Genomic DNA, 19851 nt, shown 5'->3' with positions numbered 1-19851 from the left:
TCTGTTTAGGTACAGGAATATCATTGTTTTTGAGTGTATAACACTGGCATTGCTTAGGTACAGGAACAGCATTGTTTTAGAGTGGAAAACACTGACACTGTTTCAGTACTGGAACAGCATTGTTTTAGAGTGTATCCCACTGGCTCTGTTTATGTACAGGAACAGAATTGTTTTAGAGTGTATCACACTGGCTCTGTTTATGTACACAACAGCATTGTTTTCGAGTGTATCACACTGGCTCTATTTAGGTAAAGGAACAGCATTGTTTTAGAATGTATAACACTGTCACTGTTTCGGTACAGGAACAGCATTGTTTTAGAGTGTATCACACTGGCCCTGTTTATGCACAGGAACAGCATTGCTTTAGAGTGTATAACACCGACACTGTTTAGGTACAGGAACAGCATTGTTTTAGAGTGTCGAGCGCTGGCTCTGTTTAGGTACAGTAACAGCATTGTTTGAGAGTGTATAACAGTCGCACTGTTTAGGTACAGGTACAGCATTGTTTTAGAGTGTATAACACTGGCTCTGTTTAGGTACTGTAACTGCATTGTTTAAGTGTGTATCGCGCTGGCACTATTAAGGTACAGGAACATCATTGTTTTAGAATGTATCACGCTGGCTCCGTTTAGGTACAGGAACAGCATTGTTTTAGAGTGTATCACACTGCCACTGTTTAGGTACAGGTACAACATTGTTTTAGAGTGTATCACACTGCCACTGTTTAGGTACAGGAACAGCATTGTTTTAAAGTTTATCACACTGGCTCTCTTTATGCACAGGAACAGCATTGTTTTAGAGTGTATCACACTGGCTCTGTTTAGGTACAGGAACAGCATTGTTTTAGAGAGTATCACACTGGTACTGTTTAGGTACAGTTACAGCATTGTTTTAGAGTGTATAATACTGGCACTGTTTAGGTACAGGAACAGCATCGTTTTAGAGTGTTTAAAACTGGCTCTGTTTAGGTACAGGAAAAGCATTGTTTTAGAGAGTATCACATTGGCACTGTTTAGGTACAGTTACAGCATTGTTTTAGAGTGTATAACACTGAAAATGTTTCTGTACAGGTACAGCATTGTTTTAGAGTGTTTCACACTGGCTCTGTTTATGTACAGGAACAGCATTGTTTTAGAGTGTATCACACTGGCACTGTTTAGGTACAGGAACAGCATCGTTTTAGAGTGTATAACACTGGCTCTGTTTAGGTACAGGAAAAGCATTGTTTTAGAGAGTATCACACTGGCACTGTTTAGGTACAGTTACAGCATTTTTTTAGAGTTTATAACACTGACACTGTTTCTGTGCAGGAACAGCATTGTTTTAGAGTGTATCACACTGGCTCTGTTTATGTACAGGAACAGCATTGTTTTAGAGTGTATCACACTGGCTCTGTTTATGTACACAACAGCATTGTTTTAGAGTGTCTCACACTGGCTCTGTTTAGGTACAGGAACAGCATTGTTTTAGAATGTATCACACCGACACTGTTTAGGTACCGGAACAGCAATGTTTTAGAGTGTATAACACTGACTTTCTTTCGGTACAGGAACAGCATTGTTTCAGAGTGTATCACACTGGCTCTGTTTATGTACAGGAACAGCATTGTTTTAGAGTGTATAACACTGACACTGTTTAGGTACAGGAACAGCATTGTTTTAGAGTGTATCACACTGGCTCTGTTTATGCACAGGAACAGCATTGTTTTAGAGTGTATCACACCGACACTGTTTAAGTACAGGAACAGCATTGTTTAAGTGTAGAGCGCTGGCTCTGTTTAGGTACAGTAACAGCATTGTTTTAGAGTGTAGAGCGCTGGCTCTGTTTAGGTACAGGAAAAGCATTGTTTAAGTGTGTATCGCGCTGGCACTAATAAGGTACAGGAACATCATTGTTTTAGAGTGTATCACACTGGCTCCGTTTAGGTACAGGAACAGCATTGTTTTAGAGTGTATAACACTGGCTCTGTTTATGTCCAGCAATAGCATTGTTTTAGAGTTTTTAACACTGGCACTGTTTAGGTACAGGTACAGCATTGTTTTAGAGTGTATCACACTGGCTCTGTTTATGCACAGGAACAGCATTGTTTTAGAGTGTATAACACTGGCTCTGTTTAGGTACAGGAACAGCATTTTGTTTGAGTATATAACACTGGCACTCTTTAGGTACAGGGACAGCATTATTTTCGAGTGTATAACACTGGCTCTGTTTAGGTACAGGAACAGCATTGTTTTAGAGTGTATCACACTGGCACTGTTTAGGTCCAGTTACAGCATTGTTTTAGAGTGTATAACACTGGCTCTGTTTAGGTACAGTTACAGCATTGTTTTAGAGTGTATAACACTGGCTCTGTTTAGGTACAGGAATATCATTGTTTTTGAGTGTATAACACTGGCATTGCTTAGGTACAGGAACAGCATTGTTTTAGAGTGTATAACACTGACACTGTTTCAGTACTGGAACAGCATTGTTTGAGAGTGTATCACACTGGCTCTGTTTATGTACAGGAACAGCATTGTTTTAGAGTGTATCACACTGGCTCTGTTTATGTACACAACAGCATTGTTTTAGAGTGTATCACACTGGCTCTATTTAGGTAAAGGAACAGCATTGTTTTAGAATGTATAACACTGTCACTGTTTCGGTACAGGAACAGCATTGTTTTAGAGTGTATCACACTGGCTCTATTTAGGTAAAGGAACAGCATTGTTTTAGAATGTATAACACTGTCACTGTTTAGGTACAGGAACAGCATTGTTTTAGCGTGTAGAGCGCTGGCTCTGTTTAGGTACAGTAACAGCATTGTTTGAGAGTGTATAACAGTCGCACTGTTTAGGTACAGGTACAGCATTGTTTTAGAGTGTATAACACTGGCTCTGTTTAGGTACTGTAACTGCATTGTTTAAGTGTGTATCGCGCTGGCACTATTAAGGTACAGGAACATCATTGTTTTAGAATGTATCACGCTGGCTCCGTTTAGGTACAGGAACAGCATTGTTTTAGAGTGTATCACACTGCCACTGTTTAGGTACAGGTACAACATTGTTTTAGAGTGTATCACACTGCCACTGTTTAGGTACAGGAACAGCATTGTTTTAGAGTGTATCACACTGGCTCTGTTTATGCACAGGAACAGCATTGTTTTAGAGTGTATCACACTGGCTCTGTTTAGGCACAGGAACAGCATTGTTTTAGAGAGTATCACACTGGTACTGTTTAGGTACAGTTACAGCATTGTTTTAGAGTGTATAATACTGGCTCTGTTTAGGTACAGAAATATCATTGTTGTTGAGTGTATAACACTGGCATTGCTTAGGTACAGGAACAGCATTGTTTTAGAGTGTATAACACTGACACTGTTTCAGTACAGGAACAGCATTGTTTTAGAGTGTATCACACTGGCTCTGGTTATGTACACAACAGCATTGTTTTAGAGTGTATCACACTGGCTCTGTTTAGGTACAGGATCAGCATTGTTTTAAGAGTGTATAACACTGACACTGTTTCGGTACAGGAACAGCATTGTTTTAGAGTGTATCACACTGGCCCTGTTTATGCACAGGAACAGCATTGTTTTAGAGAGTATAACACCGACACTGTTTAGGTACAGGAACAGCATTGCTTTAGAGTGCAGAGCGCTGGCTCTGTTTAGGTACAGGAACAGCATTGTTTTAGAGTGTATCACACTGGCACTGTTTAGGTCCAGTTACAGCATTGTTTTAGAGTGTATAACACTGGCTCTGTTTAGGTACAAGAACAGCATTGATTTAGAGTGTTTAACACTGGTACATTTTAGGTACAGGAACAGCATTGTTTTCGAGTGTAGAGCGCTGGCTCTGTATAGGTACAGGAAAAACATTGTTTAAGTGTGTATCGCGCTGGCACTATTAAGGTACAGGAACATCATTGTTTAGGAGTGTATCACATTGGCTCCGTTTAGGTACAGGAACAGCATTGTTTTAGAGTGTATAACACTGGCTCTGTTTATGTCCAGCAATAGCATTGTTTTAGAGTTTTTAACACTGGCTCTGTTTAGGTACAGGAACAGCATTGTTTTAGAGTGTATCACACTGGCTTTGTTTATGCACAGGAACAGCATTGTTTTAGAGTGTATAACACTGGCTCTGTTTAGGTACAGGTACAGCATTGTTTTAGAGTGTATCACACTGGCTCTGTTTAGGTAAAGGAACAGCATTGTTTTAGAGTGTATCACACTGGCTCTGTTTAGGTACAGGAACAGCATTGTTTGAGAGTGTAAAACACTGACACTGTTTAGGTACAGGAACAGCATTGTTTTAGAGTGTATCACACTGGCTCTGTTTAGGTACAGGAACAGCATTTTGTTAGGTTGTATAACACTGGCACTGTTTAGGTACAGGGACAGCATTATTTTCGAGTGTATAACACTGGCTCTGTTTAGGTACAGGAACAGCATTGTTTTAGAGTGTATCACACTGGCACTGTTTAGGTCCAGTTACAGCATTGTTTTAGAGTGTATCACACTGGCTCTGTTCAGGTACAGGAATAGCATTGTTTTAGAGTGTATAACACTGGCTCTGTTTAGGTACAGGAATAGCATTGTTTTCGAGTTTATAACACTGGCATTGCTTAGGTACAGGAACAGCATTGTTTTAGAGTGTATAACACTGACACTGTTTAGGTACAGGAACAGCATTGTTTTAGAGTGTATCACACTGGCTCTGATTATGTACAGGAACAGCATTGTTTTAGAGTGTATCACACTGGTTCTGTTTATGTACACAACAGCATTGTTTTAGAGTGTATCACACTGGCTCTGTTTAGGTACAGGAACAGCATTGTTTTAGAGAGTATCACACTGGCACTGTTTAGGTACAGGAACAGCATTGTTTTAGAGTGTATCACACTGCCACTGTTTATCTACAGGAACAGCATTGTTTTAGAGTGTATCACACTGGCTCGGTTTATGTACAGGAACAGCATTGTTTTAGAGTGTATCACACTGGCTCTGTTTATATACAGAACAGCATTGTTTTAGAGTGTATCACACTGGCTCTGTTTAGGTACAGGAACAGCATTGTTTTAGAGTGTATAACACCGACACTGTTTAGGTACAGGAACAGCATTGTTTTAGAGTGTAGAACGCTGGCTCTGTTTAGGTACAGGAACAGCATTGTTTTAGAGTGTATCACACTGGCACTGTTTAGGTCCAGTTACAGCATTGTTTTAGAGTGTATAACACTGGCTCTGTTTAGATACAAGAACAGCATTGATTTAGAGTGTTTAACACTGGTACATTTTAGGTACAGGAACAGCATTGTTTTAGAGTGTATCACACTGGCACTGTTTAGGAACAGGTGCAGCATTGTTTTAGAGTGTGTCACACTGGCTCTGTTTAGGTACAGGAACAGCATTTTTTTATCGTATGTAGCGCTGGCTCTGTTTAGGTACAGGAACAGCATTGTTTTAGAGTGTATAACACTGGCTCTGTTTAGGTACAGGAATAGCATTGTTTTTGAGTGTTTAACACTGGCATTGCTTAGGTACAGGAACAGCATTGTTTTAGAGTTTATAACACTGACACTGTTTCGGTACAGGAACAGCATTGTTTTAGAGTGTATCACACTGGCTCTGTTTATGTACAGGAACAGCATTGTTTTAGACTGTATCACACTGGCTCTGTTTATGTACACAACAGCATTGTTTTAGAGTGTATCACACTGGCTCTGTTTAGGTACAGGAACAGCATTGTTTTAGGGTGTATCACACTGGCTCAGTTTAGGTACAGGAACAGCATTGTTTTAGAGTGTATAACACTGACTTTCTTTCGGTACAGGAACAGCATTGTTTCAGAGCGTATCACACTGGCTCTGTTTATGTACAGGAACAGCATTGTTTTACAGTGTATAACACTGACACTGTTTAGGTACAGGAACAGCATTGTTTTAGAGTGTATCACACTGCCACTGTTTAGGTGCAGGAACAGCATTGTTTTGGAGTGTTTCACACTGGCTCTGTTTATGTACAGGAACAGCATTGTTTTAGAGTGTATAACACTGGCTCTGTTTAGGTACAGGTACAGCATTGTTTTAGAGTGTATCACACTGGCTCTGTTTATGTACAGGAACAACATTGTTTTAGAGTGTATCACACTGGCTCTGTTTAGGTACAGGAACAGCATTGTTTGAGACTGTATTACACTAACACTGTTTAGGTACAGGAACAGCATTGTTTTAGAGTGTTGAACACTGGCTCTGTTTATGTACAGGAACAGCATTGTTTGAGAGTGTATCACACTGGCTCTGTTTATGTACACAACAGCATTGTTTTAGAGTGTCTCACACTGCCTCTGTTTAGCTACAGGAACAGCATTGTATTAAAGTGTATCACACCGACACTGTTTAGATTCAGGAACAGCATTGTTTTAGAGTGTATCACACCGACACTGTTTAGGTACCGGAACAGCATTGTTTTAGAGTGTATAACACTGACACTGTTTCGGTACAGGAACAGCATTGTTTTAGAGTGTATCACACTGGCTCTGTTTCTGCACAGGAACAGCATTGTTTTAGAGTGTATCACACCGACACTGTTTAGGTACAGGAACAGCATTGTTTTAGAGTGTAGAGCGCTGGCTCTGTTTAGGTACAGTAACAGCATTGTTTTAGAGTGTAGAGCGCTGGCTCTGTATAGGTACAGGAAAAACATTGTTTAAGTGTGTATCGCGCTGGCACTATTAAGGTACAGGAACATTATTGTTTAGGAGTGTATCACACTGGCTCCGTTTAGGTACAGGAACAGCATTGTTTTAGAGTGTATAACACTGGCTCTGTTTATGTCCAGCAATAGCATTGTTTTAGAGTTTTTAACACTGGCACTGTTTAGGTACAGGTACAGCATTGTTTTAGAGTGTATCACACTGGCTCTGTTTATGCACAGGAACAGCATTGTTTTAGAGTGTATAACACTGGCTCTGTTTAGGTACAGGTACAGCATTGTTTTAGAGTGTATAACACTGGCTCTGTTTAGGTACAGGAACAGCATTTTTTTAGAGTTTATCACACTGGCTCTGTTTAGGTACAGGAACAGCATTGTTTTAGAGTGTATCACACTGGCTCTGTTTAGGTACAGGAACAGCATTGTTTGAGAGTGTAAAACACTGACACTGTTTAGGTACAGGAACAGCATTGTTTTAGAGTGTATCACACTGGCTCTGTTTAGGTACAGGAACGGCATTTTGTTAGGTTGTATAACACTGGCACTGTTTAGGTACAGGGACAGCATTATTTTCGAGTGTATAACACTGGCTCTGTTTAGGTACAGGAACAGTATTGTTTTAGAGTGTATCACACTGGCACTGTTTAGGTCCAGTTACAGCATTGTTTTAGAGTGTATCACACTGGCTCTGTTTAGGTACAGGAATAGCATTGTTTTAGAGTGTATAACACTGGCTCTGTTTAGGTACAGGAATAGCATTGTTTTCGAGTTTATAACACTGGCATTGCTTAGGTACAGGAACAGCATTGTTTTAGAGTGTATAACACTGGCTCTGTTTATGTACAGGAACAGCATTGTTTTAGAGTGTATCACACTGGCTCTGTTTATGTACAGGAACAGCATTGTTTTAGAGTGTATCACACTGGTTCTGTTTATGTACACAACAGCATTGTTTTAGAGTGTATCACACTGGCTCTGTTTAGGTACAGGAACAGCATTGTTTTAGAGAGTATCACACTGGCACTGTTTAGGTACAGGAACAGCATTGTTTTAGAGTGTATCACACTGCCACTGTTTATCTACAGGAACAGCATTGTTTTAGAGTGTATCACACTGGCTCGGTTTATGTACAGGAACAGCATTGTTTTAGAGTGTATCACACTGGCTCTGTTTATGTACACAACAGCATTGTTTTAGAGTGTATCACACTGGCTCTGTTTAGGTACAGGAACAGCATTGTTTTAGAGTGTATAACACTGACACTGTTTCGGTACAGGAACAGAATTGTTTTAGAGTGTATCACACTGGCCCTGTTTATGCACAGGAACAGCATTTTTTGAGCGTATGTAGCGCTGGCTCTGTTTAGGTACAGGAACAGCATTGTTTTAGAGTGTATAACACTGGCTCTGTTTAGGTACAGGAATAGCATTGTTTTTGAGTGTATCACACTGGCACTGTTTAGGAACAGGTGCAGCATTGATTTAGAGTGTGTCACACTGGCTCTGTTTAGGTACAGGAACAGCATTTTTTTAGCGTATGTAGCGCTGGCTCTGTTTAGGTACAGGAACATCATTGTTTTAGAGTGTATAACACTGCCTCTGCTTAGGTACAGGAATAGCATTGTTTTTGAGTGTATAACACTGGCATTGCTTAGGTACAGGAACAGCATTGTTTTAGAGTGTATAACACTGACACTGTTTCGGTACAGGAACAGCATTGTTTTAGAGTGTATCACACTGGCTCTGTTTATGTACAGGAACAGCATTGTTTTAGACTGTATCACACTGGCTCTGTTTATGTACACAACAGCATTGTTTTAGAGTGTATCACACTGGCTCTGTTTAGGTACAGGAACAGCATTGTTTTAGAGTGTATCACACTGGCTCAGTTTAGGTACAGGAACAGCATTGTTTTAGAGTGTATAACACTGACTTTCTTTCGGTACAGGAACAGCATTGTTTTAGAGTGTACCACACTGCCACTGTTTAGGTGCAGGAACAGCATTGTTTTGGAGTGTATCACACAGCCACTGTTTAGGTACAGGAACAGCATTGTTTTAGAGTGTATCACACTGGCTCTGTTTATGTACAGGAACAACATTGTTTTAGAGTGTATCACACTGGCTCTGTTTAGGTACAGGAACAGCATTGTTTGAGACTGTATTACACGAACACTGTTTAGGTACAGGAACAGCATTGATTTAGAGTGTTGAACACTGGCTCTGGTTAGGTCCAGGAACAGCATTGTTTTAGAGTGCTTAACACTGGCACTGTTTAGGTACAGGAACAGCATTGTTTTAGAGTGTAAAATACTGGCACTGTTTAGGTACAGGAACAGCATTATTTTGGAGTGTATCACATTGACACTGTTTAGGTACAGGAACAGCATTGTTTTAGAGTGTATCACACTGGCACTGTTTAGGAACAGGTGCAGCATTGTTTTAGAGTGTGTCACACTGGCTCTGTTTATATACAGGAACAGCATTGTTTTAGAGTGTATCACACTGGCTCTGTTTAGGTACAGGAACAGCATTGTTTTCGAGAGGATCACACTGGCACTGTTTAGGTACAGGAACAGCATTGTTTTAGAGTGTATCACACTGCCACTGTTTATCTACAGGAACAGCATTGTTTTAGAGTGTATCACACTGGCTCGGTTTATGTACAGGAACAGCATTGTTTTAGAGTATCACACTGGCTCTGTTTATGTACACAACAGCATTGTTTTAGAGTGTATCACACTGGCCCTGTTTATGCACAGGAACAGCATTGTTTTAGAGTGTATAACACCGACACTGTTTAGGTACAGGAACAGCATTGTTTTAGAGTGTATAACACTGACACTGTTTCGGTACAGGAACAGCATTGTTTTAGAGTGTATCACACTGGCTCTGTTTATGTACAGGAACAGCATTGTTTTAGACTGTATCACACTGGCTCTGTTTATGTACACAACAGCATTGTTTTAGAGTGTATCACACTGGCTCTGTTTAGGTACAGGAACAGCATTGTTTTAAAGTGTATCACACTGGCTCAGTTTAGGTACAGGAACAGCATTGTTTTAGTGTGTATAACACTGACTTTCTTTCGGTACAGGAACAGCATTGTTTTAGAGTGTACCACACTGCCACTGTTTAGGTGCAGGAACAGCATTGTTTTGGAGTGTATCACACTGGCTCTGTTTATGTACAGGAACAGCATTGTTTTAGAGTGTATAACACTGGCTCTGTTTAGGTACAGGTACAGCATTGTTTTAGAGTGTATCACACTGGCTCTGTTTATGTACAGGAACAACATTGTTTTAGAGTGTATCACACTGGCTCTGTTTAGGTACAGGAACAGCATTGTTTGAGACTGTATTACACGAACACTGTTTAGGTACAGGAACAGCATTGTTTTAGAGTGTTGAACAGTGGCTCTGTTTAGGTCCAGGAACAGCATTGTTTTAGAGTGCTTAACACTGGCACCGTTTAGGTACAGGAACAGCATTGTTTTAGAGTGTAAAATACTGGCACTGTTTAGGTACAGGAACAGCATTATTTTAGAGTGTATCACATTGACACTGTTTAGGGACAGGAACAGCATTGTTTTAGAGTGTATCACACTGGCACTGTTTAGGAACAGGTGCAGCATTGTTTTAGAGTGTGTCACACTGGCTCTGTTTAGGTACAGGAACAGCATTTTTTTAGAGTATGTAGCGCTGGCTCTGTTTAGGTACAGGAACAGCATTGTTTTAGAGTGTATAACACTGGCTCTGTTTCGGTACAGGAACAGCATTGTTTTAGAATGTATCACACTGGCTCTGTTTATGTACAGGAACAGCATTGTTTTAGAGTGTATCACACTGACACTGTTTAGGTACAGGAACAGCATTATTTTAGAGTGTATCACATTGACACTGTTTAGGTACAGGAACAGCATTGTTTTAGAGTGTATAATACTTGTACTGTTTCGGTACAACAACAGCATTGTTTTAGAGTGTTTAACACTGGTACATTTTAGGTACAGGAACAGCATTGTTTTAGAGTGTATCACACTGGCACTGTTTAGGAAGAGGTGCAGCATTGTTTTAGAGTCTGTCACAGTGGCTCTGTTTATGTACAGGAACAGCATTGTTTTAGAGTGTATCACACTGGCTCTGTTTATGTACACAACAGCATTGTTTTAGACTGTATCACACTGGCTCTGTTGATGTACACAACAGCATTGTTTTAGAGTGTATCACACTGGCTCTGTTTAGGTACAGGAACAGCATTGTTTTAGAGTGTATCACACTGGCTCGGTTTATGTACAGGAACAGCATTGTTTTAGAGTGTATAACACTGACTTTCTTTCGGTACAGGAACAGCATTGTTTTAGAGTGTATCACACTGCCACTGTTTAGGTACAGGTACAGCATTGTTTTAGAGTGTATCACACTGGCTCTGTTTATGTACAGGAACAACATTGTTTTAGAGTGTATCACACTGGCTCTGTTTAGGTACAGGAACAGCATTGTTTGAGACTGTATTACACGAACACTGTTTAGGTACAGGAACAGCATTGTTTTAGAGTGTTGAACACTGGCTCTGTTTAGGTCCAGGAACAGCATTGTTTTAGAGTGCTTAACACTGGCACCGTTTAGGTACAGGAACAGCATTGTTTTAGAGTGTAAAAAACTGGCACTGTTTAGGTACAGGAACAGCATTATTTTAGAGTGTATCACATTGACACTGTTTAGGGACAGGAACAGCATTGTTTTAGAGTGTATCACACTGGCACTGTTTAGGAACAGGTGCAGCATTGTTTTAGAGTGTGTCACACTGGCTCTGTTTAGGTACAGGAACAGCATTTTTTTAGAGTATGTAGCGCTGGCTCTGTTTAGGTACAGGAACAGCATTGTTTTAGAGTGTATAACACTGGCTCTGTTTATGTACAGGAACAGCATTGTTTTAGAGTGTATCACACTGGCTCTGTTTATGTACACAACAGCATTGTTTTAGAGTGTATCACACTGGCTCTGTTTAGGTACAGGAATAGCATTGTTTTAGAGTGTATCACACTGGCAATGCTTAGGTACAGGAACAGCATTGTTTTAGAATGTATAACACTGACACTGTTTAGGTACAGGAACAGCATTATTTTAGAGTGTATCACATTGACACTGTTTAGGTACAGGAACAGCATTGTTTTAGAGTCTGTCACAGTGGCTCTGTTTATGTACAGGAACAGCATTGTTTTAGAGTGTATCACACTGGCTCTGTTTAAGTACAGGAACAGCATTGTTTTAGCGTGTGTAACACTGGCTCTGTTTAGGTACAGGAACCGCATTATTTTAGAGTGTATCACATTGACACTGTTTAGGTACAGGAACAGCATTGTTTTAGAGTCTGTCACAGTGGCTCTGTTTATGTACAGGAACAGCATTGTTTGAGAGTGTATAACACTGACACTGTTTAGGTACAGGAACAGCATTGTTTTAGAGTGTATCACACTGGCTCTGTTTAGGTACAGGAACAGCATTGTTTTAGAGTGTATCACACTGGCTCTGTTTAGGTACAGGAACAGCATTGTTTTAGAGTGTTTAACACTGGTACATTTTAGGTACAGGAACAGCATTGTTTGAGTGTGTATAACACTGACACTGTTTAGGTACAGGAACAGCATTGTTTTAGAGAGTATCACACTGGCACTGTTTAGGAACAGGTGCAGCATTGTTTTAGAGTGTGTCACACTGGCTCTGTTTAGGTACAGGAACAGCATTTTTTTAGAGTGTGTAGCGCTGGCTCTGTTTAGGTACAGGAACAGCATTGTTTTCGAGAGGATCACACTGGCACTGTTTAGGTACAGGAACAGCATTGTTTTAGAGTGTATCACACTGCCACTGTTTATCTACAGGAACAGCATTGTTTTAGAGTGTATCACACTGGCTCGGTTTATGTACAGGAACAGCATTGTTTTAGAGTATCACACTGGCTCTGTTTATGTACACAACAGCATTGTTTTAGAGTGTATCACACTGGCCCTGTTTATGCACAGGAACAGCATTGTTTTAGAGTGTATAACACCGACACTGTTTAGGTACAGGAACAGCATTGTTTTAGAGTGTATAACACTGACACTGTTTCGGTACAGGAACAGCATTGTTTTAGAGTGTATCACACTGGCTCTGTTTATGTACAGGAACAGCATTGTTTTAGACTGTATCACACTGGCTCTGTTTATGTACACAACAGCATTGTTTTAGAGTGTATCACACTGGCTCTGTTTAGGTACAGGAACAGCATTGTTTTAAAGTGTATCACACTGGCTCAGTTTAGGTACAGGAACAGCATTGTTTTAGTGTGTATAACACTGACTTTCTTTCGGTACAGGAACAGCATTGTTTTAGAGTGTACCACACTGCCACTGTTTAGGTGCAGGAACAGCATTGTTTTGGAGTGTATCACACTGGCTCTGTTTATGTACAGGAACAGCATTGTTTTAGAGTGTATAACACTGGCTCTGTTTAGGTACAGGTACAGCATTGTTTTAGAGTGTATCACACTGGCTCTGTTTATGTACAGGAACAACATTGTTTTAGAGTGTATCACACTGGCTCTGTTTAGGTACAGGAACAGCATTGTTTGAGACTGTATTACACGAACACTGTTTAGGTACAGGAACAGCATTGTTTTAGAGTGTTGAACAGTGGCTCTGTTTAGGTCCAGGAACAGCATTGTTTTAGAGTGCTTAACACTGGCACCGTTTAGGTACAGGAACAGCATTGTTTTAGAGTGTAAAATACTGGCACTGTTTAGGTACAGGAACAGCATTATTTTAGAGTGTATCACATTGACACTGTTTAGGGACAGGAACAGCATTGTTTTAGAGTGTATCACACTGGCACTGTTTAGGAACAGGTGCAGCATTGTTTTAGAGTGTGTCACACTGGCTCTGTTTAGGTACAGGAACAGCATTTTTTTAGAGTATGTAGCGCTGGCTCTGTTTAGGTACAGGAACAGCATTGTTTTAGAGTGTATAACACTGGCTCTGTTTCGGTACAGGAACAGCATTGTTTTAGAATGTATCACACTGGCTCTGTTTATGTACAGGAACAGCATTGTTTTAGAGTGTATCACACTGACACTGTTTAGGTACAGGAACAGCATTATTTTAGAGTGTATCACATTGACACTGTTTAGGTACAGGAACAGCATTGTTTTAGAGTGTATAATACTTGTACTGTTTCGGTACAACAACAGCATTGTTTTAGAGTGCTTAACACTGGTACATTTTAGGTACAGGAACAGCATTGTTTTAGAGTGTATCACACTGGCACTGTTTAGGAAGAGGTGCAGCATTGTTTTAGAGTCTGTCACAGTGGCTCTGTTTATGTACAGGAACAGCATTGTTTTAGAGTGCATCACACTGGCTCTGTTTATGTACACAACAGCATTGTTTTAGACTGTATCACACTGGCTCTGTTGATGTACACAACAGCATTGTTTTAGAGTGTATCACACTGGCTCTGTTTAGGTACAGGAACAGCATTGTTTTAGAGTGTATCACACTGGCTCGGTTTATGTACAGGAACAGCATTGTTTTAGAGTGTATAACACTGACTTTCTTTCGGTACAGGAACAGCATTGTTTTAGAGTGTATCACACTGCCACTGTTTAGGTGCAGGAACAGCATTGTTTTGGAGTGTATCACACTGGCTCTGTTTATGTACAGGAACAGCATTGTTTTAGAGTGTATAACACTGGCTCTGTTTAGGTACAGGTACAGCATTGTTTTAGAGTGTATCACACTGGCTCTGTTTATGTACAGGAACAACATTGTTTTAGAGTGTATCACACTGGCTCTGTTTAGGTGCAGGAACAGCATTGTTTGAGACTGTATTACACGAACACTGTTTAGGTACAGGAACAGCATTGTTTTAGAGTGTTGAACACTGGCTCTGTTTAGGTCCAGGAACAGCATTGTTTTAGAGTGCTTAACACTGGCACCGTTTAGGTACAGGAACAGCATTGTTTTAGAGTGTAAAAAACTGGCACTGTTTAGGTACAGGAACAGCATTATTTTAGAGTGTATCACATTGACACTGTTTAGGGACAGGAACAGCATTGTTTTAGAGTGTATCACACTGGCACTGTTTAGGAACAGGTGCAGCATTGTTTTAGAGTGTGTCACACTGGCTCTGTTTAGGTACAGGAACAGCATTTTTTTAGAGTATGTAGCGCTGGCTCTGTTTAGGTACAGGAACAGCATTGTTTTAGAGTGTATAACACTGGCTCTGTTTATGTACAGGAACAGCATTGTTTTAGAGTGTATCACACTGGCTCTGTTTATGTACACAACAGCATTGTTTTAGAGTGTATCACACTGGCTCTGTTTAGGTACAGGAATAGCATTGTTTTAGAGTGTATCACACTGGCTCTGTTTAGGTACAGGAACAGCATTGTTTTAGCGTGTGTAACACTGGCTCTGTTTAGGTACAGGAACCGCATTATTTTAGAGTGTATCACATTGACACTGTTTAGGTACAGGAACAGCATTGTTTTAGAGTCTGTCACAGTGGCTCTGTTTATGTACAGGAACAGCATTGTTTGAGAGTGTATAACACTGACACTGTTTAGGTACAGGAACAGCATTGTTTTAGAGTGTATCACACTGGCTCTGTTTAGGTACAGGAACAGCATTGTTTTAGAGTGTATCACACTGGCTCTGTTTAGGTACAGGAACAGCATTGTTTTAGAGTGTTTAACACTGGTACATTTTAGGTACAGGAACAGCATTGTTTGAGAGTGTATAACACTGACACTGTTTAGGTACAGGAACAGCATTGTTTTAGAGAGTATCACACTGGCACTGTTTAGGAACAGGTGCAGCATTGTTTTAGAGTGTGTCACACTGGCTCTGTTTAGGTACAGGAACAGCATTTTTTTAGAGTGTGTAGCGCTGGCTCTGTTTAGGTACAGGAACAGCATTGTTTTAGAGTGTATAACACTGGCTCTGTTTAGGTACAGGAATAGCATTGTTTTTGAGTGTATAACACTGGCATTGCTTAGGTACAGTAACAGCATTGTTTTAGAGTGTATAACACTGACACTGTTTCGGTACAGGAACAGCATTGTTTTAGAGTGTATCACACTGGCTCTGTTTATGTACAGGAACAGCATTGTTTTAGAGTGTATCACCAGGGCTCTGTTTAGGTACACAACAGCATTGTTTTAGAGTGTATCACACTGGCTCTGTTTAGGTACAGGAACAGCATTGTTTTAGAGTGTTTCACACTGGCTCAGTTTAGGTACAGGAACAGCATTGTTTTAGAGTGTCTAACACTGGCTCTGTTTATGTACAGGAACAGCATTGTTTCAGAGTGTATCACACTTGCTCTGTTTAGGTACAGGAACATCATTGTTTTAGAATGTATAACACTGACACTGTTTAGGTACAGGTACAGCATTGTTTTAGAGTGTATCACACTGGCTCTGTTTAGGTACAGGAACAGCATTGTTTTAGAGTGTATCACACTGGCTCTGTTTAGGTACAGGAACAGCATTGTTTTAGAGTGTATCACACTGGCTCTGTTTAGGTACAGGAACAGCATTGTTTTAGAGTGTATCACACTGGCACTGTTTAGGAACAGGTGCAGCATTGTTTTAGAGTGTATCACACTGACACTGTTTAGGTACAGGAACATCATTGTTTTAGAGTGTATCACACTGGCTCTGTTTAGGTACTGGAACAGCATTGTTTTAGAGTGTATCACACTGGCACTGTTTAGGTGCAGGAACAGCATTGTTTTAGAGTGTATCACACTGGCACTGTTTAGGAACAGGTGCAGCATTGTTTTAGAGTGTATCACACTGGCACTGCTTAGGTACAGGAACATCATTGTTTTAGAGTGTATCACACTGGCTCTGTTTAGGTACAGGAACAGCATTTTTTTAGAGTGTGTAGCGCTGGCTCTGTTTAGGTACAGGAACAGCATTGTTTTAGAATGTATCACACTGGCTCTGTTTATGTACAGGAACAGCATTGTTTTAGAGTGTATCACACTGGCTCTGTTTATGTACAGGAACAGCATTGTTTTAGAGTGTATCACACTGGCTCTGTTTAGGTACAGGAACAGCATTGTTTTAGAGTGTATCACACTGGCACTGTTTAGGTACAGGAACAGCATTGTTTTAGAGTGTTTAACACTGGTACATTTTAGGTACAGGAACAGCATTGTTTTAGAGTGTGTCACACTGGCTCCGTATAGGTACAGGAACTGCATTTTTTTCGAGTGTGTAGCGCTGGCTCTGTTTAGGTACAGGAACAGCATTTTTTTTTAGGTTGTATCACACTGGCTCTGTTTAGGAACAGGAACAGCATTGTTTTAGATTGTACAACACTGACACTGTTTAGGTACAGGAAAAGCATTGTTTTAGAGTGTATCACACTGGCACTGTTTAGGTACAGGAACAGCATTGTTTTACAGTGTATAACACTGTCACTGTTTAGGAACAGGTGCAGCATTGTTTTAGAGTGTGTCACACTGGCTCTGTTCAGGTACAGGAACAGCATTTTTTTAGAGTGTGTAGCACTGGCTCTGTTTAGGTACAGGAACAGCATTTTTTTAGAGTGTATAGCGCTGGCTCTGTTTCGGTACAGGAACAGCATTGTTTTAGATTGTACAACACTGACACTGTTTAGGTACAGGAAAAGCATTGTTTTAGAGTGTATCACACTGGCTCTGTTTAGGTACAGGAACAGCATTGTATTACAGTGTATCACACTGGCACTGTTTCGGTACAGGCACAGAATTGTTTTATAAAGTATAACACTTGCTCTGTTTAGGTACAGGAACAGCATTGTATTAGAGTGTTGTTTTGCTTCACCATTTTGTTGTATTTGAGGCTGGTTTTTGCTTCTTCTCACCTTTCTTCCCCACCCTCCACATTGCTTTATTCTCTCAGGGAGGGATCAAAACACTCTATAACTGAACTTTATAAGGTGGGACTTTTGCAACTCTCCGTGGTGGAGATTTGTATTACTTGCAACCCTTTGAAGGAATAAAATTCCTCTTCATGTCAGTCCTAAATGATTGAACCCTCTCCTGTCTTCGGCCCTCCTGCACCGTGAAATTAATGCCCTGGACACGAAAGAAGTCGAATGTGATTTTGGTCCAAGGATGTGGAGGAACCGATTGTGGAATTAATGGTTCTATTTTCTGATTTTCATACGATGTGATTGTACTTCTTGATGGTGGCTTCAATGCCTTTGTTCATACCCAACCAACAGACTGCCTTCTTTACTAGTCTGCTCTGCCCATTCAAGCCCCTGGTCTGAATGATGTGTGTGTGCTGAAGTTGTTGAAGAATATCAGGTCACAGATTCCTGTCTGACCACCTGGTGCCTTTAAAAATAACGCTGCAGAAGATGCCTCGCTCGTCCCGATGAGGCCAAAATGATGTGAGATGGAATTGAATCTTGTGTTAATTGTTTTTCATCGTTTGTCTACCCGTAGAGTTGTTCTTCATTTCTCCTCGCAGCTGCTCCCTGTTCCATTGCGCAAACTGTACCAGATCAATTTGGAAACTTCTTCAAGTTCCATGTCAATGAGCAAAGTTTATATTTTCAGCTTCCCCTGGGTTGGCTAACTGCCAAGTGTATCCAATGTGACCATCAATGCCGGTGACATCAACCGGTGCAGGTTGTACTCCTGTTGTTGCTTTGTTCTTTGCTCAGCAGTCAAACCATGTGCAATGCAGGTGTATGCTTGTACAGTGCATGTAGTTCAATCCGTGTGTCACAGAATCACGGAACTATTACGGAGCAGGAGGAGGCCATTGGCCCTTCATGTCTGCACCAGCTCTCCAAACGAGCATCATGACTTAGTGCCATTCTCCTGCCTATTCCCCGTTCTCCTGCACAAGGTTTCTGTTCAATTAATCATCGAATGTCCTCTTGAATGCCCCAATTGAACCTGCCTCCACCCCACTTCCAGACAGTGCATTGCAGACTCGAACCACTCGCGGTGTGAAAAAGGGTTTTCTCACATCACATTTGCTTCTTTTGCAAATCACTTTATTTTTGGAAATAAATTTAGAGACCCAATTCTTTTCGTCTCCAATTAAGGGGCAATTTAGCGTGGCCAATTCACCTAACATGCACATCTATTTGGGTTGTGGGGGTGAGAGCCACGCAGACACGGGGAGAAGTGAAAACTCCACACAGACAGTGACCCAAGGCTGGGATCGGACCTGGGACCTCGGCGCCGTGAGGCAACAGTGCTAACCACTGCGCCACCGTGCTGCCCTTGCAAATCACTTCAAATGATCACTTGATCCTTTTACGAATGGGAACAGTTTCTCCCTGTCTACTCTGTCCAGCCCCCTCGTGATTTTGAACATCTCGATTGAATCTCCCCTCAGCCGCCTTCTCTCCAAGGAGAACAGTCCCAACCTCTCCAATCCATCCTCCTCACTGAAGTTTCTCATCCCTGGAACCATCCTTGTAAACCTCTTCTGCGCTCTCTCCAATGTGTTAACATCGTTCCTATAGTGTGATGCCCCGAACTGTGCACAGCATTCCAGCTGTCTTGTATCAGTTCTCTTTGTTCTTGTACTCTCTGCCCCTATTAATAACGCCCAGGATACTTTCTGCTTTATTAACTGCTCTCTCCACCCGTCCTGCCACCTTCACGGTCTATTCACAAATACACCCAGGTCCCACTGCTCCTGCACCACCTTTTAAAAATATTTCTTTATTCTCCTCCTTTTTCACATTTTCTCTCAAATTTACACCCACCAACAATAAACAATAATCAGTACCAAATATGTCAGTCTCCATATCAATAACAACGATCCCATCCTCCCACCAAACCCCAAAACATTAGCCCGCATGTTCACACAAACAAATAACAAAAAGGAATCAGGAATCACCCATAGTCATCATTAACACACACCTCCCCTTCTCCCCAACCCTCCCACCCACCGCCCCCCCAACTAATGTTCGATGTTATCCAGTTCTTGAAAGTGCATAATGAATAATGCCCATGAATTGTCGAACCACTCCATCCTTCCCCTCAGTTCGAACTTAACCTTCTCAAGAGTGAAGAATTCCAACAGGTCCCCCCGCCACACCAGGGCACAGGGCGGAGAGGTTGCACTCCAACCTATCAGGATCCGCCTTCGGGCGATCA

This window comes from Scyliorhinus torazame, chromosome 3 (genome assembly GCF_047496885.1).
Source record: "Scyliorhinus torazame isolate Kashiwa2021f chromosome 3, sScyTor2.1, whole genome shotgun sequence".
Taxonomy (NCBI): domain Eukaryota; kingdom Metazoa; phylum Chordata; class Chondrichthyes; order Carcharhiniformes; family Scyliorhinidae; genus Scyliorhinus; species Scyliorhinus torazame.
This window is presented reverse-complemented; position numbering follows the sequence as displayed.